The sequence below is a fragment of the Lissotriton helveticus genome, chromosome 5_1 (assembly GCF_964261635.1).
Source record: "Lissotriton helveticus chromosome 5_1, aLisHel1.1, whole genome shotgun sequence".
Taxonomy (NCBI): domain Eukaryota; kingdom Metazoa; phylum Chordata; class Amphibia; order Caudata; family Salamandridae; genus Lissotriton; species Lissotriton helveticus.
The window spans coordinates 1,258,924,940-1,258,951,157 of NC_136065.1; the positions used below are offsets into that span (position 1 = coordinate 1,258,924,940).

Here is a 26,218-nt window from a genome sequence, read left to right on the forward strand (position 1 = left end):
ACCCTCCTATCCTGGCCCTGGCTCCAAGTTAACTGCAGGCGATGTTCAGCCCTTTGTGTGGAGACAGGACACAGATTATTCAAGATTGTTGGGGGCTGGGACCAGCTTCTAACACCCATCTTGCCAGTAATGGCCCATCCAGTCACACCTAATCTCCCTATTGTGTGATGCTGTCTAGGAGGAATACACAAACCCCAACTGCCACCCACAACCAGTTATATGACCCAACCAAACTGCAGGCACCAAATGGGTAAGGCAAGAAAATGCCAACTTTCTAAAAGTGACATTTTCATAATTGCATTTTAAATCTGATTTCACAATATGTTAGCATTTTGAATTGTGATTCTGGAGACGTCCAAACATGAAGGGGTTACCTGTTTCCATTTGGAAATCAGACTTATAGAATGAGATAAGGTAGCTCCAAATGTATGCTATGGGAGAGGTTAGCTCTGCAGCAGTGTAAACCAAATTTTAGAGATTTTCACTACCAGGACATGTAAAACTTAAAAGTGCATTTCCTACTTTTTGAAATACATTGCACCCTGCTCTGTGGGCTTGAGACATATTTAAGGGGCTACTTATCTTGGTGGAACAATCAGTGCAGCAGGACCAATAGGAGCATTTAGTTTACATGCCCTGGGCTCATGTAGTGCCACTTTACTAGGGACTTCTACATAAACTAAATTTGCCAATTGGGTGTAATCCAATGTTGCCATGTTTAGAGGAGGGCACAAGCACTTTAGCACTGGTTAGCAGTGGTAAAGTGTGCAGAGTCCCAAGGCCATCAAACACAAGCTCAGCAAAAATGGAGGAGGGAGGCAAAAAGTCTGGAGATGACCCTGCAGAAAGGTCCAAGTCCACACCCACGGTTTGTGTCTCAGTCAATTTGCACTAATTGCCTCTATGCGTAAAGCCAGATGGTAAAAATTCAAGATGGTTGTTTTAACTTTCACTATGGCCAGTTAAAGGTTAAGACTGAGAAATTCGGTCTGATAACTTCTAAAGTTCTAATTTCCACCGTCTTTTATTGATCTCTATGCATCAAACATCTAAAAAGATTAATATTTTCATCCCATATTCATCATTACCTGGGCTGCTTTCAAGATGGTGTTTTCTGGACATTGCTTAACTTTCGCAAGTTGGTGTCTGTGGACAGAATTTCCATCACCAAAGTTATGTTGTTTAGTAAGTGGTCTAATTCTATCGAGTTTTTCCTGTCATACAAGCTAATTTCAAGGAGCATTATTTAGAGAAAGTTTTGGACAGAGGAGCTTGAGGCGAGGAGGAATATGCATGCATGTTTTCTTGCATTTCAAATATTTACTAAAATGGTGAATATATAAAGATGTGTTTACATCAAACGCATATTTCATATTTCTTGAACCATTTCATGAAGTGCGCAAAAGTGAAGTTACCTGGAATTTGTACACTCAATGTTCGTTATATTTTGTGGAACCAAGAGCGAATTAAAAATGATGAAATCTGAGTTTTCCTTTTATATACATGCAGGGAAAGAATATTCTCTACAATATACAATTCACAACATACAATTCAAAAATCAATTAAATAGCCTAATACTTCATTATCCATCAGTAATCATTTGATTCCTTCGTAATCTGGGATAAAATATGCTATTTTAGTCTAACAAATTTCTTCAAAGCTGCCTTGACTTCATTGTTTCTGAAGCTGTAAATCATAGGGTTCAACATTGGCGTCAGAACATTATAAAGAACACAGAGGATCTTATCCTGATCCATGGAGTAGCTGGACTTCGGTCTTAGGTACATGAAGAGGATAGTGCCGAAGAAGATGCACACAACGGTCAGGTGAGCCGCGCAGGTAGAGAAGGTCCTTCGCCTCCCTGAAGCAGACCGAATCCTCAGGATTGCAGTAATAATGCAGATGTAAGAAGTGAGAGTCAACAGAAATGAGCCCCCCGCCACCATTCCCCCAAATATGAAAATTTCGAGGATAGTGCTGCGGACATCAGAGCAGGACAGCTGCAGTAGGGGGGGGATATCACAGAAGAAGTGATTCACCTTGTTTGAGGCACAGTATGATAAGCTCACAGTCATGGATGTATGCCCAAAAGAGAACAGGAAAACCGCTGATCCAGCTGGCAAAGGCCAGACGGTAGCAGACATGTCTGCTCATCACCTGCATATAGCGCAGAGGGAAGCAGATAGCCACATAGCGGTCAAAGCTCATAATGGTCAGAAGGAAACATTCTGCGCTGCCCAGAAAGTGGAAGAAGTACAGCTGCACAAAACATTCCACAAAGGAAATACTTTTCTTTTTGGCTAGGAATGTGGTCAGCATTTTGGGAACAGTCACAGTTGAGAAGCACAGGTCCATGAGAGACAAGTTGCAGAGAAACATATACATGGGAGTCTTAAGTGACGTATCATACCAGGTTAATATCACCAGGAGCATATTGCCAATTAGCGTGATCATGTATGTAACAGTGAAAGCGGAGAAGAGTCCAGTCTGCACTTTTGGGTCATCTGAAAAACCCAAAAGTATGAACTCTGACACTTGTGTTCCGTTCCTTATGTCCATGCTTTTGCTGCAAAGAAAAAAATAAGCATTATTCTAAAGCTGGTGTTACCATTTCTGATAATTTAATGAAGACAATATGATGCTTGTCACGATATGGACACACTCGGCCACATGCATCATTGTAGGATTTTGCAATTCCTAAATTGCGAAAATTAAGGAATCGCAATTTAGGAATTGCAAAATCCTATGCATCAAGAAATCTTAAAACTTTTTAGGATTTCTTAATTTTCTGTATTTGCAATTCCTTAATTGAGAATCGCAATTAAGGAATGGCATTACATTGATTCCTATGGGCCTAAAGGCCCATAGGAATCAATGCCTTTTTGCATTTTTTTATTTTGCGAATTGCAATTTGTTGATGCATTTCAAGGGTGCTGAGGGGGGTCCAAAGGACTCCCCCCTGCACCCTTGAAATGTTTTTTTAAGTGCAAGTTTCACACACACATGTCCAAAGGACATGTGTGTGTGTAACATGACACTTTCAAAAATGCATTTTTGAGCTTTTTTGCAAAATTTCGCAAATTAACACGAGGGTCAACCTCGTGTTAATTTGCACTTCCTATTTCCTAATTCGCATTTTTTTTAAAATTCATGCATTGCATTTAAGGAATCGCACAAATGCGATTCCTTAAATGCAATCGCATTTTTAGGAATTGCAAAAAATAGCGAGTTTTCTAAAATTGTTTCATGCATCCCAAAAAGTGATTTTGGAATCGCAAACGGCCGATTTTTCCGATTCGCACCGTTTGCGACTCCAAAGCCACTTGATGCATGTGGGGGTTCGTCTCTTCCTTGAGAAAGTTATTTCCCACACTTATTAAGCAGACATTTCCCATACCGTGGTTGGTATCTCCAACTTTTTTAATAACATATCTTCAATCAAAAAATAAAAGGCCAGACTAATAAATGTAGGTGAGCAAAACGGCATTTAGTATTCTTAACTGTACATTATGATTTAATGATTCAGTATCATTAGAATTTTTGTATTGTAAATAATAGCAGTATATATAGAATTGGCTAACACATTGTACTTTTGTAAGAAATTGGGCGTTTAGTTAAGGTGGTGAAACCCTTCTCAAGCAAGAACCAACCACAATCCTTTTCAGGGTGGGCCACAAAAGTTACTAAATTACCCAGTGCTTAACACTCTGGTAACTTGGGACCAAAGCAGTCTGGCTTAACTTTAAGGCACTGTTTTAAGTATTTATGCAGCGGACAAACAGTATCAAAATAAACACACAACCCAAGAACAATCGCCAAACCAAATTAGAAATTTAGAGTAAATTTAAATAAATAAAACGAGATCAAAAAGCGAAACATCCAATCAGTAGAACAATAGATTTTTAATTTCACAGTTTTAGGTAGATATAGCATCTAAAAACACAAAGTGCCATTCACGGTCAGCTGATCGTTCTAGACGCTGGAAAAGTCACAAGTTCAGGCCAACTGCCATGTAGAGTGGGCCGGATACTGGGACCAGGTTAGTCCAGCTGAAAAAGTTATCTTCTTAAGGTCCATTGCGAAGAGTACAATGCACAGTGGAGAAGGCCGAGAGAAGCAGGGAGAGATCATGGATGGTTATTTCTGTAGCAGAAAGAGCAGACCTGGTGTCGGGTACAGTCATCAATGTAGCTAAAAGTTTCGGTCTGGCATCATGGTCGGTCATTCCTGGAGCATTGCGTGAGCGGTTACCATGGGCTGTTGTTGCTGTAGCATGAAGTGCAATGCTCGCATTGCCAGTTGTTGGTGGTGGTTGCTGTAGCACGAAGACACAGGTTCACCATAGCTGCACATAGGCAGTCGTTGCGGGTGGAATAGTCTTAGTGCAAACTGACCCATTTGCGAAGAACCCAAAACTTCAGGATTTCTCCATAGTTTTGAGAGAAGTGCACTCTGACTCCAGCCAAGAGTCCAGGACCTGGGGAGGCGCCTCTGGGCTGGGGGAATCAAGAACTCACTTTAGGAGAGGCCTGCAGGGCTCAGGCAGACCCTCCAGGATATCGCGATTTCGCGATTTGCCGCGAAATCGGCACTTTTTAAAAAATGCAGCAATTTTTACAAAAATGCCCGCAAAATCGGCATTTTTGTAGAAATCGCGGCATTTTTCGCTATATCCTGGGGGGTCTGCTTTATCCAAAGACATGCACAGGTTGCCCCACACCTGTAGATGATCTACAGACACTGGGGTCAGAGGGTTAAAGCAGCTCGGCTGCAGCTGGCAGTGTGAAGGTCTAGGCTCTTTGTCATTCAGAGCTGCCCGGGACTGCGCTCGTTCGCACCTCTTCCTGGCCCATAAGAATGACAATGATAGCCCTCACCTTGCACATCAACAGGAGGGGAGGGGGGGATGGGTTGTTCTCACAGAGGATGGAGCAGGAATCGGACAGAGCAGTTCTCCTTCGAGTGTAATGTGAAAGGGTTTGCAGTGACAGGAATAGGAACTTCGAGTCTTAGGCCTGTGAGAAGGCTCATTTACTGACCTGGCAAATTGTTTTTAAACACAGTCAGCAAGTCAATTTGGGAAAGAAACGGAGAACAATTTAAATTGAAAACAAAAGACACGCTACCTTAAATCTGTTAATATATTTTTTTTAACTCGAATCTTGCATTGCTGAGAGATTATCTGCAGCATGCACACCCGGAACTGTCTATGTGCTTGCACTTCTACTCTAATGTGAATTGTATTAGCAAAATGTCTGACCTTGCTTTAAAGATGTTGCACTAAGTGCTCCATCCATGTACGATTTTTAGCATTGGATCGTAGCAAGCTTCTCCTTAAAGCTGAAGTTTAGTGCAAAAACGCTGGGCTCTCTATGAGCATACTATGAAATCATGGTTTTATTCTATAGATTAAAGAATTAGCAGAGTATCAATTTTCCGATTTAAAAAAGGACTACAGGCCATCGAAGGCAAACAAGCAATGGCACCTTTCAGTACTCCAGGATATGGGGTGAATGGATGAATGAAAGATTGAATAAATGGATAATGAGAGAGGATGGATGGATTGATGAGAGGGGAAGGATGGAGAGAAAATTTAAATAGCTGGATGTATGGGTGGAAGGGTAGCTGGATGATGGATGAGGGGAAAGATGGATGAGGGGAAGGATGGATGATGGATGAAAGGAAGGATGGATGGATGAAGGGAAGGATGGATGAGAGGAAGGATGGATGGATGAGGGGATGGATAGAGGGGAAGGATGGATGGATGGATGGGTGGGTGAAAGGATGGATGGATGATGAGGGGAAGGATGGATGATGAGGGGAAGGATGGATGGATGGATGATGAGGGGATGGATGGATGGATGTTTGATGAGGGGGTGGGTGAAAGGATGGATGATGAGGGGAAGGGTGGATGGATGGATGGATGATGAGGGAATGGATGGATGATGAGGGGGTGGGTGAAAGGATGGATGGATGATGAGGGGAAGGATGGATGGATGATGAGGGGAAGGATGGATGGATGAAGAGTGGGTGGGTAGATGGATGGATGGATGATGAGGGCAAAGGATGGATGGATGATGAGGGCAAAGGATGGATGGATGATGAGGGAAAAGGATGGATGGGTGATGAGGGGAAGGATGGATGATGAGGGGAAGGACAGATCGATGGATGGATGGATGATGGGTGGGTGAAAGGATGGATGGAAGGAAGGATGGCTAAGTGAAAGGGTCGATGGAGAGAGAAAGGGAGGATGGATGGATGACTAAAATAGTGGATGGGTGGAAGGATTAGTAAGTGAAAATATGGCTGGATTGGTGAAAGGGTAAATGGCTGAATGGATGAGTGAATGGATGGATGGGATGAAGAGTGGATGGATAAGTGCACAGATGGATAGGGTGAAAGGGTGGATGGATAATGGAGACGAGTGAAAGGATGGATGAGGGGATGGATGAAGGGATGGATGAGTGAAATGATAGATGGAAGGATACATGATGGATAGGTTTGCAAACGGTTGAATATGTTTGGAAATGGCTGGGCTTACTTATATACTATTGCGCGACCTCTGATGTGTCTGTAAAACGTACCTATTGTCCTGAAGTTTTGTCCTGAATTTTGAGCTCCTGTCCTGAATTTGTGTCCTGAATTTTGACCCTTTGTCCTGAATTTTTACACTCACCGTCCTGAATTTGCACCAATGCCAGTTGGTCACCCTATTCGCTGGCTTGGAGACGGAGCGCCGTGCAGAGATGTTTGTCCCTCAAGATAAACAGACAGAACCACTCAGCCGAGAGAGCTGAGGCGCACACGGGACGGGGTATCTGCAGAGGCGCGCTGGACAAGGGATGAAGTCTGAGGGTTGAGCTCACCTATTGCAGACCATTTCCCCCTGGGAGTGAGCCATGGGAAAAATCCTAGAGGCGAGAAATTTAACACGGGCGTCAAGTGGCCCCATGTCATGGGTGTCAACTTCAACCAGTCCCCGCTTTTAAAGCGGAGACGATTTGCAGGCTGACATTTTGCAACGAAACTACAAGTACCAACATGCAGTTCGCTACTGTGTAACAAGTGACCACTTGGCGGTTTTGACTGCTCTTTCTCTAGTGGTTAGGTCTGTCGAACGGGCATCCGGTGGGATATCAGGTTGTGTTCAAAATACACTGTACTATTTAACGTGCTTACTAATAAAAGGGGCGATAGGTATAGCCATCATTAGTGCAGCAGGTACAGTGGCACCAAGCTCAAAAAAGCAGCGCAAGGGGCTTGTAAATCTGCCCCAAAGTGTCTACATTGTAAAGAAACCAAATATACATAGCTTCATGTTGTTAAATAACTAAAAAAACGAAGATATCTGTGTTTGTTGTAGGAAAAATGGCCACATAAAATGCCGCAAAATTGCAGCTAAATTTCCATATTTGTGCCGCTAAATTTGCTATTCCATGCCGCTATATCCTGGGGGTTCTGCTCAGGCAGGTCCAGTTGCAGGTTCAGGCAGGTTCAGTTGAAGCAAGTCTGTTGGGCAACTGCAAGGAGGCCTCTGAGGCTTGTTGTGTCCCTGACGCTCAGTTCAGGAGGTCAGCCAACTGATGCTAGGAGTCACTCAGTTCAACAAGGAGTTGCCCCAGTTCTCCTTCAGCAAGGCAGGCCTCACTCAACAGGACAGTCCTTTGGGGGTCCAGGCAGGCTTCTAGTAGGAGGGCATTCATCCATAGTGTATTGATGAGTGACTCAGGAATTCCAATATTTATACCAGGAGCTAGCCTTTGACATGGGGAGCACCTTGGTCTACTCTGACATCTGGCTCTGGAATGCTCCTACCTTCACATCCCAAAGCTTGAAGAAGTCTAGGGTGATAAAAGACTAGTGTCAGGTTTCTTTGTGTGTGTTAGAGGCAAGCCTCATTGGATTGCAATTGGGGTAGGGAACACATCTGCTCCCAACCATCCTTCTGGGCTCACCCATGCATCCCATACCTAAGCCCTATTGTTTTAATGTCTAGGAGGAATACACAAGGTCTAACAGCAGGATCATGTGACCCATGAATTGTGACTTAAATCTGACTGACCCTTTAAAGAGAATTTTCAATTATAATTCTTTTGAGACTAAATATGACATTTCAACTGTTCCCAAGCAAAAATTAGCACTTATTAAATGTAATCTGGTAACCCAATGTTATCCTATAGGAATGGTAAGACTTACAAGACACGTAAAACTTGAAAATACATGCCCAATCTTTTAAATACAATACACTGTCCCCTGTGAGCTCTTTAGGGCCTGTACAGGGGCTACCCTAAGGTGAATAATATGTATTACAAATCTACACGCTATTTCAGGGAATGAACGTGCAGGCGGTAGACCTAGGAGAAATAAGCAGAATCCGAATAGAGAGGTGCGCGGGGTGCTCTGAGTCAGTTTAATGTTTCCTTTTTCTTTACAAGTTTTTTGTCAAATTAACCAGTTATTCCCATTTAAATGTCGTTGAGAATCATTGATCACAAATGGTCAAAGGCAGTCTGCCTACGCTTGCAGGGATATTATTATTATTATTATTATTATTATTATTATTATTATTATTATTATTATTTAGCTTATAAAGCGCCTGGTTACTCCAAACTGGAGTGCCCCGCGCTAGAACACCAACAATCCTTATCACCTGGCCAGACTAGCAGCCTTAGCATAGCCCCAGACTTCCAACTTCAAGGGGCACTACATTCGTCCTCCATTCGATCGTTGAAACAGCCAGGTTTTTAATTTTTTCCTAAACAAGGTTTCCGATGAACACAACCGTAGGTTCATAGGCAGATCTTTCCATGCCTTAGCTGCCAGGCTATACCATGCATAAATAATGCATATTGAACTTAAATAATACTTATGATGTAAGCTGTATTGAACCTACAATCCTTAAACTATGCATGATGTAACAAATGTTTTCCCAATATATGGTGATGAATGTAATGTAAGCTGTTGATAATATCGAAAACTTAATAAAATATATAAAAACAAAAAAGGAAGATGGTTTGGGCATGATAAAAGATTTACTTTGCCAAGTCATATTGGCAGCTTTAAACTGCACTTTAGGCTGCAATAGCAGGCCTGAGGCATGCTTTAAAGTGCTGAATACCCACTAGTAGCATTTAATTTACAGGCCCTGGATACATGTAGGCAGCTGTGGCCGGTAGTGGGACTACCGGCTGGGTGGTGACGTGGGGAGGTGGTGGGGCAGGGTGGGGGCTAGTAATGTATGGAATCCGGACCTTAACAGGTAAGTAACCATAAAAATAAATAAAGCGAATTTTGTTGCGCGCACCGCATTAAGTGATGCAGTGCGCGCAACGAAATTCGTTTTATTTATTTTTATTGTTATTTACCTGTTAAGGTCCGGATTCCATACATTACAACCCCCCACCCTCCCCCTCCCCCTCTCCACATCACCGCCCGGCCGGTACTCCCACTACCGGCCGCGGCTGCATGTAGGACCATGTTACTAGGGACGTAAAAGTAACTTAAATGTGCCATTTGGCTGCAGCTAAGTTTACAATGTTTCAGGGGGAGAGCAAACACACCTTAGCACTGGTTAGCAGTCCTAATGGCATCAAAATCAAATTCAGAAAACAACTTTACATTGTTATAATTTTGGGTCTTTGGCACGAAAGTATAAACTTGAAAGAGTGGTCATCCAACATACAAGGAACAGTAACAAACGTGCATTTGTATAATTGTCATTGGTGAAAGAAAATATATACTATCACCTCACAGAGTTAACAGTTATCACAATTAAAATGTGCAAACACATTACAACACAAAAGGTAAGGGAAATACATAGGCAAAATCTGCAGATGGGGAAGCATGTACAAATGCCTCAGTGTGGCCAATCACACACCAGATGACATGCCATGAGATGCCCCTTTGTAGCTTTCTATATGGCACATTACACAGTAGGATGCAGTCTGAAAGTGGTGTGTGAATTGTAATTTGCTCACAAGGTCTGTGAAGGTATGTCTTTTCAAGAGATTTCTGGTTCTTACAACACAGAATTGGGATTCCAGGAAGACCTCCTTATATGTTTCTGTTTTTACTCATGTTTTATTTAGTTGTATTGTTTTCCTTTTAGCGATAGTATCATGTTGCACCGCAGGCATGGCTTACCCTGGGGCGCTGCCCGCTTCATCATTGTTCGCTGCGGTGCAGCCTGCAATGCCCGCCTAACGGCGCCTCCTTCTCGTGCTCGTAATGGTGCTGCATGGCTGCCCACTGTGAAGGCATTGCGGTTACACTCTGCAACGCTTATGTCTAGTTGGAAACACAGCAGCTCAGTAATACAGAGTAGGAACACTGCAGCTCCAATCTTGGAGCTGCGGCTTCCAGTACTTCTATGAGGCATATTTTCACTCACCTTTAGTTTTTTTCATTTCACTGAGGCTTCCAGTATATTCTACTGGTGAAATCTTGTTACTTCTTCTTCCCATGAGTCATCAGTCTTGCTTCCTAGAGGGCCTTGGGAAGTTTCTTTGTTTTACCCTTTCCAAGATGGTAAGCTTTCCTATTCCATAGGTTTCCTTTTCCCTATCCAAGATGGCAACTGCTTATTTCCTGTTACCTCACATCCTGTTACATTACTTTCTGTTACATCACGTTCTACCTATGGTTATTTAATGAGTTGAATCCTTCATTGCCTTGCATTGCAACACTCATTGCTCAAGTTGGTGTGTCCTCGCTACTGCTAGGTGTGTCCTTGCTCCTTCGGGTGAACTTTGCTCCTGCTTTGTGTATTTTTGCTTCTTGCTGGGGCACTTTTGTTTCCAGTTGGTGCTTCCTGTTCCAGTTTGGATTCCTTTAAACGTTTCACTCCTATTTGGAATTATTGCCTTCTATTCTCCATTCCTTGCTGGTGTTAGCTCTAATTTGTGAGTTATTGCCTTCCTTTCTGCTCCTGTAGTCTCTGCCTTCAAAATAGGTTTGTCCCTATGGGGTTTTTTGCCAAAGAAGACTAAAGATGTATGACCATGTATGGACTTCAGGGGTCTGAACTAGATCACTATAAAAGATTGCTGTCGCTTGCCCTTAATTAAGGGTATCTTGGATATGTTAGAGGGGCACAAATATTTACCAAATTAGACCTTAAGGCGTCTATCATCTCCTTCAAGTTAAAGAAGGGGAAGAGCCTTTACAACGCGGGTATTACCACGCGCTGCCATTACTATGCTGCTTTTAAAACACAAGTCGTTTCAACGACTTGCGCTGGAGGGTGCTTTTGGCAAATTAATAGTTTAATTTTCTATTCCAACACCTTCCCTACTGTCAACGTGGGCTGGAGTTGGAAAAGAAAATTAAACTATTCCACTATAAGCCCTTACAGCGCAAGTCGTAACGACTTGCGTTTTAAAAACAGCGTTGTAATGGCACGCGTAGTAATAGCCCACGTTGTAGTGACATACATCCGTTAAAGAAGGAGAAGAGTGGAACATCACATTCAGAACACCCTTCGGGCCATTTTGAATATCAAGTTATGCCCTTTAGACTATAGCAAATCAATGAGTGGCTGTCGTTCCTCGGATACACAGAGTACTTTTCTATTTCCAGTGTAAAGAGGGACACTTTTTGGAGGCCTTGTTAGTAAATTGTATACACTGTGCCTGTTTCACACTGTTTTTACCTATAACTCTAGTGATCTAAAAAGAAAACAAAAATATTTTTCTGGGTGGGTTTAAGTGACCAGACTGCGGAGGCTTGACTAAAAGTGCTATGGATAGGAACTGCCTCGCCTTCACTGACGAACAAATAGCACTTATTTTGGTTGGTCCCTCCCTCCTTCCTGATGCACCGTTAACAATCAATTTAACGGCCAGAGAAGAGAGGGAAAAATTATCAAATTCAAAAAAGCGACAGGTCCGTATTGCCCTTCATGGGGCGCTTATGACCGAATATCTCCGGGTCGGAGCAGCCCCCCCAGCTTGTTGGTTAGGATTGAGCCCAAAATCTTTTTAGAAGATAAACAGTTCCACGTGGGCTGGAGCTTTATAGCAAATAAGTTCACGCAGGATTGGTTGGTTCTCATTATTACCACCGCCAAGAGACTGAGTGAAGAACTATTAACTGAGATACTTGAACTTGAAGAAACCATTAAAAGAGATAGCACGATATTAGATGCTAAGGAACAACTCATAAGGATTCAGGGTGATTTATCTGAATATAAGACCTATATGGTAAACCAGAAATTCAAGGGTTTAACTCGGAATCTTGATCGCTTCACACATGAATGGGCATATCCCTATGTAGAGGATAAATATTATCAAACAGCAACTGAGATAGCTCCCCATCAAAACCAACAGAGGGGAGGGCGTAGACAAGTGAGACGGACCCCGTCCAATTAGACATTTGATAATACCAGTAGTGAAGAAGAAGTACAAGGAGAACAGAAGGCCACAACATCTAATCAGAATAGAGTCAGATTTACCCCAGACACAAGATCAAACGAAGACCTCGGGGCACTGTTGAGGTCTTTTTTAGGTCAACATCACGGGGGATCCAGGGCGGTGGGGGCCAAGCTCCAAGAGGCAGAGGCAGGGGCAGAGCAACCCATATACCAACATGGCAGACGTACTCTCCCCGCATCATGCGCAGCAGAGGCAGAAACCATCAGTAGGTGGGTCTCTTGGTGCTGCATCTTGTGTCCAATACACTGAGAATGATATTGTGGTCAATTTATCCAATCATGTACTATTTATAGACGCAGCTAGAGTGTTAAACAAAGGCGTATGCTTTGTGCCGACTCCCCGTCATGATTCATTTAATTGTCGGAAGGAGATCCATGAGTTAATGAGAAAGATCAAAATCCACAAGTTTGTTAGTGGTGAAGATAGAGAAACGCAATCTGTGTTTTCCACTAACTTGCGGAGACCGTCAAATTTTTGTCCTCCAAGTGCCTCACTGGGCCCTGAGGTCGCTGTGTTTGAACAAAAGGTACTAAGTGATATAGAAGCCCTAGAACAAGCTCCAGGGCTAGCACGTCAGAATAATATGAGTAAAGGTTATTGGGTAGCAATAAAATCTTTACAGGACAACAAGTCCATTACTATTAAGTCAGCCGACAAGGATGGGGCTGTTGTGCTCAACACCAGTGACTATGAGGCAGAAGTGCTCAGGTTGTTGGGATCCCGCGCAAATTACCATCCTTTGATGAGGGACCCCACACCCGAGCTCCAAGAAACCATCAAGATCTGGGTGGTGGATGCGCTGGAGAAGAAATGGATCACACATAAGGAAGCGGATTTTCTGATCAATCAAAAACCTAGGATACCGGCGTTTTAAATCTTGACGAAGATTCACAAACCCCAGCGCCCACCCCCCGGCTGCTCGATTGTTTCGGGTATACAATCAGTGTTGGAGCCCTTTTCCCAATTTTCAGATTTTTTCCTTAAGGAATCGGTCATCAATCAACCCTGATTTTTACAAGACACCACAGATGTTCTTAATATCTTGAAGACTGTGCTGTTTGACCCTACGAATCAATATCTAGTAACAATAGATATTGAGTTGTTATATACCAGCATACCCCAGGATGCCACACTGGTGGCAGCGGCGCGGGCACTTGGGGCTTTGGACTGGTTCTACGACACTCCGCAGTCCTTTGTATTGAAGTGCATTGAGTTGGCCCTCACAAAAAATTTCTTTGCATACCAGAAACAGTTATACCTTCAGGTTTCTGATACTTCAATGGGGGCTACATTCGCCCCGAGTCTGGCCTGCATTTATGTGGGCCAGTTCAAGGAGAATGTCATTTACCATCTGGCCAATCCCTTCAAAGAGAATATTTCTCTTTGGAGGCGATATATCGATGATGTCCTCTGTATCTGGACGGGATCAGAGGACCACCTTATCAAATTCTTTTCTTGGCTCAACCAGGCCGATGATAGCCTGCATTTTACTTGGACCTACAGTAATTCAACGGCTGTGTATCTGGATGTTGATGTCACAGTCGTGGATCAAGGCTTAGTCACCAATGTCCATCAGAAACCTAGTGACAGGAATTCCCTCCTGCACTACCGTTCTTTCCACCCCTGGTCTCTTCAGGACAATCTCCCCGTGGGACAGTTTTTGCGCTACCGCCGCAACTGCTCAACGACAGAGAAGTTTGTTGAACAATCAGAGGAACTTGTGGGGAAACTACAAGTGAGAGGTTATCTGGGTAAAACCATCAAACAGACACGCAAACGGGCATTGAATACACCTCGCGATGCCTTGCTGCAAAGAAATGTGAAAACCAAATCTGAATGCCTCCCAGTTGTGGCTTCGTTCGATCCCCTCTCTACGAGAGTGAGGCAAATAGTCAGGAAACACTGGTCCATTTTGGACACCCCTACTGACAAAATGCCACAGCCCCGTTTTGCTTTTAAGAGAGCTGCAAGCCTTAAGGATAAGCTTGTACATACACGCTTGTTGAGTTCCCCCGCTACCTCTAACCTCCACTCTGGTCATTATCCATGTGGTGGGTGCACAGTATGCAACCTGACCAAAGCCACTAAAAGCATGGTGCTGGATGGTGGACGTGAGTGGTTTTTAACTAATTTCAGCAACTGTAACATCAAGAACGTTATATATAGATTGACATGCGAATGTGGCTTACACTATATTGGCCTTACTTCTAGGAAGGTCACGATACGGATACAGGAGCATCTGAGCACCCAGAAAGCAAAAAAACTAACCACTAGGTTAGTCCAGCATTTTCAAGAAAAACAGCATGACCCCAGGGATCTGAGGTGGACTGTTCTTGAAAAGGTTCATGGCGAAACACACAACATCGAAATGATTTTGGCGAGAAAAGAGGCCAAAATGGATATTTTCTGAAAAAACAGATAAACATGGTTTGAACGACCTTATCGAGTGGAATAAGGTCATGAGCAGATAAAGCTTTTTGATTAATTACAATATTGACCAAATTATCACTTAGCTGTCATCATTATTCCACCCATTTTGATGACCAGCACTGCATACATACCACCCAGGTGATGCACTCATTAACTGTACCTTGGACATCGTTGGTGTAGAGTATGGGGTAGCACGCATTGTCTAGCTATACTTTAATACATATAAGAGAAGGCCTAGCAATGCTTGTTGGATACTCATTCTTCTTTTTTAGTTTTTCATGCGATCTCTGCAAGAGCTGCACCACATGCCAGTCTTTTAATAATTGGGATGAGTGATGAGCATTAATGCGGATACAGAATAAATCTCCAAGAAATATTTTTTAAACAGTTTTTCATTACACGAAATATCTTTAAACTTTTTTTTCATTACGTGAATAATAGAGATTGAGGTTTAACCTTGTAGTGTTTTTTACATTTTGAGCGCTGCAATGCTTTCCACATGAAAATAAAATATGAAAGTATTAGCGCGTTTGCTCACGCTTTCCCAATCCAAAATGGCGCTGGTTCTGAGACGTGCTTTGCGCCGCGTCATGTAACTGACTCAAACATGGGCGTGTTTGTTCTTTATATCACGCTGGTTCCACAGGCGTAATGGCGGGACGAGTGAAAGCATTGTTATTTCCAGACCGCGGTAAGAGCGTGAATGACCGTGTGGCCTGGATATGTAATTACGGGCTTTCTTGCTTATGCCAGATACCGGGCGAGTTGATTATGCCCAAGAATCCTCTTTTAAGAAGATAGCGGGCTTGTTTTCTTGCTATGCCGGCATGACATCTTGTATGCAACACCTTCGCTGGGCGGTAGTAGTGATGGTCAGAGCATTACACTGGTATAAAAGTATGTTTATGACCCTGCTTACTAATGGAGCTCAACAGGCTTTGGTACCACTGCATGCCCGACACCGGCATTTTAGGTTTTTACTTTGACCACTGAATGTAGATGTCATGATGCACGTACTTAAAACTTTTGCATGATGTGGGTGAATAAGTATTTGGCTCCCATGAGGGCCATCTGGGCGTATTGTGGGAGTCACAGTATGGCTTTTCTGTTGAAAACTTTTAGGTGACAAGATCAGGTGGCAGTCACCCTGTGGGTTTGTGATCAGCTGACGCATTTTCCCTCATGTTAAGGTTGCAGGTACGCAATCTTGACGCAACCTGTGGGTATGAGCATTGCTACTTTTTAAATTATTTTTTAAATTACTTGTGCGATTTACGTTTGATGCTTCTTGTTTTTCTTGTTTGTTTTTGACTACCATCGCAGGTTTGATGTGAACCTCCCATGAAAATCTATTTTGGATCCCTAGCCCTGAAGAAGTTGCTTAAAATTGCTACAGCAACGAAACATGTTGGCTAATAATGACTAATCATGGTTCCATATGAGCCATTTTTACTGTGGGAAAGCTTACAGCAAGGAATAAAAGATATTTTAATTGGTGAGAATTATTTCTTTATATTCTCACAGGGTCCGTGAGAATTATTTTGCATTATTTTGGCATTATTTTGGCAATTTTGTAGAAAGTAGAATCACATTTAGTTTCTCTTTCATTCTTTGTTTCATTGGGTTGAGGTCTTTCTTATATTGCACACACATTTCTTATTTGAAGAAAAGGTAACCAATGATGAGAAGTGGGGTTTGCTGGTGAGTACCAGTCAGTTGTCCCCCCTTGGTGTTGCAACCGTGAGGTGCCTTTTTTCCTTTCCACACTTTTTTAGTATATGGGTGGATGGTGGATGGTAGTTTTGTAGGTTGAATTGGGATACACAATAGCAAAATAACCATATGGTAATGGTAGTAATTGTGGATGAGGTCTGAAAAGAAAAATCCCTCTTTACACTGGAAATAGAAAAGTACTCTGTGTATCCAAGTAAGGACAGCCACTCATTGATTTGATATATGTTGAGTGGGGGGCTGGTTGTCCTGTTATTCACCCTGAAGCTCCTAGTGTAGTAATGCCCTTTAGACTAACCAATGCTCCTTCCATCTTTCAAAGATTCATGGATAACCTCTTCAATCAGATTGTTGTAATATCCCCTCATATGGCAGCCTCTACGCTCAGCGGGCATGCCGCTGGCGCAGAACTGGTGCACCTAAGGCAAGCACTTCTGTGCCCGTCTGTGCCTGAACCGCATCCAGCGCCAGGACCCCTGGACACCATGACGCCGGACACCACTATGATGCCAGAACCCTCCACGCACTCAATACTGGACGATCACACACCTGCTTCCTGGCCGTCCGAAGCGCACCCACGGAGCTTTCACCTGCTGGAACTGCAGCTTCACAAGCATCCACCCCACCATGCTGCCGACCAGGAAAGAACCCAACCACCTCAGATGCATCCTTCTCAACACCCGCTCTGCCCGAAAACATGCCGTTGAACTCTGGGACCTACTCGACTCAACCTCCACAGACGTCGCCTTCCTGACGGAGACCTGGCTGAACCCCGCCTCGGCACCCGACATAGCCATAGACGTCCCGGAAGGCTACAAGATCACCCGCAATGACCGCACCAACAGAGCGGGAGGAGGAATCGCCATCGTTCACAGGAACACTCTCAGAGTCTCGACCAACACCGACGACACCCTCAGCACCACCGAACACCTGCACTTCCAGGTCCACACCGACCCCAACACCACCCTCAGAGGAACCCTCATCTACAGACCGCCCGGACCCCGACCACAGTTCAGCGACTCCATCGCCGACTATGTCAGCACACACACCCTCGCCTCAATGGACTACATCCTGCTCGGGGACCTGAACTTCCACCTCGAGAACAATGACGACACCAACTCCACCACCCTGATTGACAACCTAGCCAACCTCGGACTCAGACAACTCATCACAACACCCAGCCACTACGCCAGTCACACGCTTGACCCCATCTTCTCCGCAAGCCCCCACGTCTCCTTCAACTATACCACCGAACTCCACTGCACCGCTGCATCCACTTCACCTTCAAGAAACCCACCACGCACCACCGCACCCAACAGATGCCTCACCGCTGCTGGAGAAAAGTCACTGAAGACCAGCTAACCACCACCCTCGCCCAGAGCCCACCCGCGGACCATACTGACCCCGACACCGCCGCCAGCAATCTCAGACAGTGGATCAACGACTGCGCCAACACTCTCGCCCCGATCAAGAAACCCTCCAACAATCATACCAACAAGAAAGCCAGCTGGTTCACTGAAGACGTCCGGGCCTCCAAGCAAACCTGCCGAAAGCTTGAGAAGATCTGTCTCCGTGAACGAACGCCGGACAGCCACGCTGCCCACAAGAATGCCACCCGCAGACACCATCGCCTCATCAGATCTGCCAAAAGGGTCTCCTTCAAAGACCGCCTAGACAACAACGCACACAACAGCAAAGAGCTCTTCAACATCGTGAAGGAACTCTCCAACCCCAGCTCCAACACCAACGACGTCCCACCCTCGCAAGACCTGTGCGACTCGCTGGCCACCTTCTTCCACCACAAGATCACAGACATCCACAACAGTTTCAACACCACAATCGCCCCGACAAGCACTGAGACCTCCGCCCCCATGACCACCATCCGCACCAACCGCCTGCTCTACTGGACCAACATCAACGACAATGACACCATCAAGATCATGAACACCATCCATCCGGATCCCCGTCAGATCCATGCCCACACCCCATCTTCAACAAAGCCAGAACATCCATCGCACCCCATCTCCGGAAAGTCATCAACACCTCCTTCAAGACACCAACCTTCCGGGAGAGCTGGAAGCACGCCGAGATAAACGCCTTACTCAAGAAACCCAAGGCGGACCACAAGGACCTCAAGAACTTCCGGCCCATCTCCCTGCTCCCGTTCCCGGCAAAGGACATCGAGAAGACTGTCAACGATCAACTGACCCGCTACCTCAAGGAGAACTACATCCTGGACCCTTCCTAGTCCGGGTTCCGCAGCAACCACAGCACCAAGACTGCCCTCATTGCCGCCACCGATGACATCAAGTCCCTGCTGGACAAAGGAGAAACGGCGGCCCTCATCCTCCTGGACCTGTCAGCCACCTTCAACACGGTCTGTCACCACACACCATGAACAAGCCTCCACAACGCTGGGATCCAAGAGAAGGCCCTGGACTGGACCACCTCCTTCCTCTCAGGCAGAATACAGAGCGTCCGCCTTCCCCCCTTCAGCTCCGAAGCCACCAAGATCATTTGCTGCGTACCCCAAGGCTCATCCCTCTGCCAAACTCTGTTTATTATCTACATGGCACCGCTCACCCACGTCGCCCGTCGGCACGACCTCAACATCCTCTCCTATGCCGATGACACCCAGCTGATACTCTCCCTCACCAAGGACCCCCCACCGCCAAAACCAACCTTCACAAAGGGATGAAGGCCGTTGCTGAATGGAAGAGGAACTGCCGACTGAAGCTGAACTCGGACAAGACGGAGGTCCTCATCCTCGGATCCAACCCTTTGGCCTGGGACGACTCCTGGTGGCCGACCACTCTGGGAACCGCTCCAATACCCACCGACCACGCACCAACCTAGGGGTCATCCTCGACTCCACCCTCTCCATGACTAAACAGGTCAACGCCGTCTCCTCCTCCTGCTTCAACACCCTCCGCATGCTCCGTAGGATCAACAAGTGGATCCCCAGTGAAACGAGAAGAAAAGTCAACCAGGCCCTTGTCAGCAGGAGGTTGGACTATGGAAATGCCCTCTACGTAGGAGCCTCGGCCAAACTTCTGAGACGGCTCCAACGCATCCAGAACGCCTCTGCACGCCTGATCCTCGACATCCCTTGCCGCAGCCACATCACACCCCACCTGAGAGACCTGCACTGGCTCCCTGTCAACAAGAGGATAACCTTCAAGCTCCTCACCCACGCACACAAGGCACTCCACAACACCGGACCAACGTACCTCAACAGACGACTCAGCTTCTACACCCCCACCCGTCAGCTCCGCTCTGCTGACCTCACCCTCACTACAGTCCCCCGCTTCTGAAGAGCAACCTCAGGTGGCAGATCATTCTCCCACCTCGCCGCCAAGACCTGGAACACCCTCCCCATCCACCTACGGCAGACCCAAGAGCTGCTGACCTTCAGAAAACTCCTCAAGACCTGGCTTTTCGAGCAGTAGCAGCATTCCCCACCCCAGCGCCTTGAGACCCTCACGGGTGAGTAGTGCGCTTTACAAATTATGTAATTGATTGATTAATTGATATATTTGGAGGACTTTCTGGTTTATTAAGATTTGCATTATGCATTTGTCGCTCAAGTTCTAGAAAGATTACTTCAAAGCAGTCTTTTCTCTAAGCCTGAGAAGTGTGAGTTTGACAAATCTAAAGTGGAACCATCAATAAATCAATCAATCAATCAATCAATCAATCAATCAGGGGTTTATAAAGCGTGCTACTCACCCATGAGGGTCTCAAGGTGCTGAGGGGGTGCAGTTCCGGATCAGTCAAAGAGCCAGGTCTTGAGGCTCCTCCTGAAGGTGTGCAGAGTGGGGGAGCGTCTGATGTTGACTGGGAGCTTGTTCCAGGTCTTTGCTAGGGTGTAGGAGAAGGCTTTTCTGCTTGCTTTGGTTCTGCAGATGTGTTGGGTCTCTGCCAGGGTAACGTCGGCAGAGCAGAGGTTTCGTTTGGATGCGTGGGAGGAGACACTTTCATTGAGGTATTTCGGTCCGATGTTGTGGAGGGATTTGTAGACATGGGTGAGTAGATTGAAGGTTACTCTCTTCTTGATGGGGAACCAGTGGAGGTTTCGTAAGTGCTGGGTCATGTGCTCATATCGTGGGGTTCAGAGGACGAGTCTGGCTGCGGTGTTCTGGATGGTTTGGAGCTTGTTTAGCAGGGTTTAGTTGAATCCGGCGTAAAAGGCGTTACCTTAGTCCAGTCTGCTATTTATGAGTGTGTGGGTGACAATATTTCTGCATTAGGGGGATATCCACTTGAAGGTCTTGCAGAAGGTGTGGAGGGAGTTGAAGCAGGTGGAGGCGACAGCGTTGATCTGGTCGGTCATGGTGGAGGAGGAGTCTAGGGTGATGCAGAGGTTTCGGGCATGGTCCGATGGAGTGGGTGGTTTCCGAGGGCGGGAAGCCACCAGGTGTTATACCTGGTGCTGGAAGAGGGTCCAAGGACAAGAACCTCTGTCTTCTCTGAGTTAACTTTGAGGCAGCTGTTGTTCATCCAGGCTGCAACTTCTTTCATTCCTTCCTGGAAGCTGACTCTTGTGTCTTCGGGGATCTTCGTGAGGGAGAGGATGAGTTGGGTGTCGGTGGCGTGGGATACTATGCTGAGCCCATGCTGTCTGAAGATGGCAGCAAGGGGGGTCATGTAGATGTTGAAGAGCATGGGGCTGAGTGAGTACCCTTCGGGTACTCCGCAGTTGATCTCTATGGGCTCGGAGAGGAAGGGTGGGGGTCTAATCCTTTGGGTTCTGCAGGTGAGAAAGTAGCGGATCCAGTCAAGGGCGGTTCCTCGTATGCCAGCGTCATGGAGTCTGGCTGCGAGAGTGTGGTGGGAGATGGTGTTGAAGGTTGCAGAGAGGTCTAGTAGGATGAGGGCCGCAGTGTGGCCCTGGCCGAGTAGCACACACTTCCCGCATTGCAGAAGCCAGTGCCTCACTCCCGGACCGGCCGGATTCACAACAGGATTATTTTCTTATTTGCTGAGATCAGGAAGGTCTTCACAGCAGGAAGGCCCCCTGTGCTTTATCCGGCTGTGAAATATTTAAAAACACACGAGGTTGTTCGCCTTACTTAAAGGGTCTAGGGAGCGAGTGCCTGAGTATTAAAGATTACATCAGGAATTTGATTATTTCTTTGAAAGAATACATTTATCATCAGTAGATGTAAGAGACACGAAGGTGAACAATACAAATCAGCTTTTTAATCCGGCCAACATCAATTAGCAAGTTTTTCAATTTGATGTGCTCTTTTAAAGAGTGACATACGTGGCTACTCCAGAAGAAGGCGCTGGTCGCCGAAACGCGCGTAGAGAATTATTCCTTTATGCCACTTTTTAAATTTTTAATTAAATGTCTTTTTTTATGTATTGATTGTTTGTTCATATATTTTAATAATTTGTGGATTAATAACTTGCATTTAGTTTCATGATTTGCATGATATAGTTGCTATGATTGATTTTCTCTGTGGATATACTGCATAGCACTTACTGTGTTTGTTATATCTTTATTAATTTGTTACAAATTATTGTGTTCATGATTTTAAGACTTGTATTATATTTTTCGTATGATTGATTTTTCTTTGTTGACATAATTTATATTAAAAAATATTTTAACTAGACCTACTCACACTATTTCGTTTCACATGACTATTCTATTGTGTTAAAAACAGCTGGTTGGTTTAAGTGCCTTGGTTGTTACTTCTCATGCTATTTATACCTGACCATGGACTTATAGTATCTATTCTCTCAGGTGGTCCTAGATATATGCACATTACCTGGCCGAGTAGCATACAGATGTCATCAGTGGCGGCGAGGAGGGTGGTCTCGGTGCTGTGGTTGCTGCGGAAACCGGACTGGGAGGAGTCGAGGATGGCGTTCTTTTCAATGGAGGTGGTCAGCTGGGCGTTAGTGAATCTCTCAGTGACTTTGGCAGCGTAGGAAAGGAGAACGTGGGTTGGTAGTCTTTCAGGTCCATCTGGTGAGCAGACGGTTTCTTGTGGAGGGGCTTGACCTCTGCCCGCTTCCAGTCATCGGGGAAGATGCCGGATTCAAAGGAGGCGTAAATGGTCCGGAATAGTTGGGTGCTACGGCAGCCGCAGCTCTGTGGTAGATGTGCGGTGGGCTGGGGTCCGTGGGGTCTCCTGAGTGGGTGTTCTTCATGGTTCTGGTGGTTTATTCGGTGGTAGCCGGTTTTCAGGTGGTGATGGTGGGCTGGTTGTCGGGGGTGGAGAGGGTGGTGGTGCCTGGAGTCTGTTCGCTGAAGTTGTCATAGAGGGCCTTGATTTTCTGGTGGAAGTAGGAGCTCAGCTTGTTTTAGAAGAGCTGGGATGGTGTGATGTCCGTGACTTTGCTGGGGGGGTATGGTGAACTGCTGCATGACGTTGAAGAGTTATTTTGCATTACTGGCATTGGTGTGGATTTTGTTCTTGATAACGGTCCGTTTGGTGGCTCTTATGCGCTGGTGGTATTTAGTTATTGTGTTCCTGTAGGGGTTCTGATCTTCTGTGGTTTTCCTGTTCTTCCAGAGTTTCTCAAGGTGACTGCAGGAGTGCCTGGCTTCCTGGAGGTCGATAGTGAACCAGGCGGCCTTCAGGGGGCGTTGTCTGATGGGGTGGCGGAGGGCTGCGAGCTTATCTGCACAGATGGTGATCCAGCAGTGTGGTTCTTTGGCTGCAGAGGTGGCATCATTCGTGGCGGAGGGGGGTCATGGAGGACGTTGGTGTTGAGGTGTTCCTCTGTGATCTAACTCCAGTTGCTTTGTGGCAGGATGGGGTGGGTTTGGGTGCGAGGGTGGTGTTGAAGGTGAAGTGTACACAGTGGTGGTCTGTCCAGAGTGGCTGCATGGTGTGGCTGAAGTGGATGTTTGTTCCTCCTGTGAAGATGGGGTTGAGGAAGTGTCCGGCTCTGTGGGTAGGGGTGATGATGAGCTGCTTTAGTTGGAGGTTGGCGACGCTGTCCAGGAGGGTGGTGGAGTTGGTTTTGCTGCGGTTGTCGAGGTGGAAGTTCAGGTCTCCGATGAGAATGTAGTCCGTGGAGGCGATGGTGTGGGGTGCGACGAGGTTGGCAATGGTGGTGGCGGAAGAAGCGTGAGGCCCAGGGGGTCTCTAGGCGAGGGTCCCAGCATGGTTCTGGGGCTGGTCTGGATCTAGAGGTGGAGGTGCTCTGTGTTGAAGAGGGGGTCACTCATGCTGGAGGTGGAGAGTCGGAGAGAGCTCTTGTGTGCGATGACGAGTCCTCTTCCTGGGCCGTGGGGACAGTCCTGTCTCTGGAACTTGCATTCGTCGGGGAGGGCGGTGGCGATGTCGGGGTGGAGGTGGCGTTGATCCATGTTTCTGTGAAGAAGGCGACATCTGGTGAGAGGGTGTAGAGCAGGTCCCAGATCTCTATGGCATGTCTGTGTAGGGAACGCGCGTGGAGGAGGATACACATCAGGGCTTCGATGGTACGGGCTTCCAGTGTGGGTTCAGCGGTAGTATGGGCTGTTGATCGTGAAGGACCATCAAAGAAACGCGATGTTTCTTAGGATTGGCAAACTTCTCTCGCCAATTCATCGATAATTTTGCTCACTGTACAAGTTATTTCTCCCAAACTTTATAGAAGGAGAATCTCTGACTAGGATTCACATGGACCGAAACTGCTGAAAGAGCTTTTCAGTCATTGAAACAGGCATTCACTCAAACTCCTGTTTTACATCATCCAGATACAACAAGGAAGTTTATTGTAGAAACAGACACTTCAGACAGAGCGATAGGTGCTGTGCTCCTCCAGGAACAATCAGACAATGGACTGCAACATCCTCTTTTCTACTTCCTACAAGTCCTGTTAGATTCAGAGAGAAACTACTGTTGTATGGCGTTTTAGATTCCGAATTAATTTTCCCGATTCATGCCCTTATTTAGGTATAATTTGTGTTTCCCTTATATAGGCATATACATCAAGCCCTTATTTAGGCATATCCCATGCTACCCAAATAGAGGCATTGCTACTTTCATCCGTTCACCAAATCTCTCAAAAATTTCTTGGAAAACCAGACTCTTAAGCAGAAGGTACTTCCCGTAGTCTGGATATTGATTTCTCCAAGACACTCAATATTATGCATGAACATCTATTCCTTAGGGGTTCATCCATGACCTTTATATGCCCGACTTTACGTCAAAGCTGGCATTCCTAAACACCTTCAATGTATAAATATATCTTCACTTGCTATGGCAAAGCACGGTGTCGTTCGGTGCAGTTTGACTACCTACTTGCCCGACGCAGCTCGCTACAGCAAGTGCCAAAGGAAGCCGACTCTCCTGCTGATGCACTGACCAGAAGCTGTCCTCCTCTGCCGAGATTCCAGCTCCAGTGTTTCTGACTACCCTTGCGGGGTGGTGGGAAATCGAGTCTGAGACAGAGATACCAAACCTCCTTCATTCTAAGGTATGGAGCTGATTAGAACCTAGAGAAACCTTTGTCAATTCTTGGCAAAACTAAACCTATGCTAAAGTCCATACTTACTTTTTCCCTCGTACTAGACCTAGGTTAGGTACACTGGGGTAGGCGTATTTTAGAAGCACCAGTTGAGTATTTTAGCCTGTGTTATTTATGTATGTATTCTTATGTCATAGGACTAGACAATGCTATTACAGTATTATTTTATAGTACTGTTTACGCTGTACGCATTATTATTTGCATTCTGTCTAACGATTGTAGCAGTTCACCTCTTTTGCTTGAGAAAGAAGACTGTTCAATAAACCTTTTTATTGAAATGCCCGTCTCTCTATATTCTCTGCAACTATGTAGAAACGAAGCATGCACGATTGACTGAGTAAAATAGTTATCTATTGTTTCCATGACTCTGAAGATATTTGTTCCAGTCCTAGGGAAAAAAGCTGTCATGTTTATGCGGTTGTCAGAAACTAATCCCTTCTTGTGTATTCAAAAAAGTTTCTAGTGACGTCTGAGCTAGCTGACATTCACAATTATGTTTACCATACTCGATAGAGACATACTGACCTAAGTCCTATGTCATATATATAGGGTACATTATTCCAATGTGCCAAGCCTATTGGGAATATAGGAACTACACTAGATTACTCTGTTCTTGAACAAGAGCTATTAGGTATGAAGTTGGCCTGCCATGAATGGAGACAGTTCCTAATGGGTACCAAGAAACCATTTGAAATCAGAACAGATAATAGAAATCTACAATGTCTTCGCAACATTCACTGTTAAAATAGTCATCAGGCCCGGTGGGCTTACTTTTTTAGCCAATACGATTTTATCATTACTTATATACCAGGGTCTCAGAACAGTCTGGAAGATGCCTTATCCCGTTGTTATCCAGAAGGTCCAAAGCTCCCACAGCAAAACATAATTGAGTCACAACTAATCATTGGCACGGTTCAATCATTCCTAGTCAGATTATAATCAGAGTATACCTCCCTACACCAAGAAGAATGGAAGGAACTAAAGGACCAGATTAAGCGACAAGATATATACTATTCCTATGGTAGAGCATTATTCCTACAACCCAAAAAGTACAACTTGAAGCCTTGCAAATGCGTCATGATTTTCCTGTTGCTGGTCATCGTGGTTTCAAAAATACTATAGAGTTATTACTTTGCTCCTTTTGGTGGCCATCA

General features: G+C 45.4%; 1 pseudogene across 1 annotated transcript in view; it reads right to left on the minus strand.

Moving 5' to 3' along the window:
- Positions 1-1,596: 1,596 nt before the first annotated feature.
- Positions 1,597-26,218, minus strand: part of LOC144753572 (olfactory receptor 5AR1-like) — a 35,681-nt pseudogene continuing 11,059 nt past the window's right edge. The window contains exon 2 of the transcript XR_013594418.1: positions 1,597-2,566. The product of XR_013594418.1 is annotated as an olfactory receptor 5AR1-like (transcript). The remainder of the gene's footprint in view (positions 2,567-26,218) is intronic.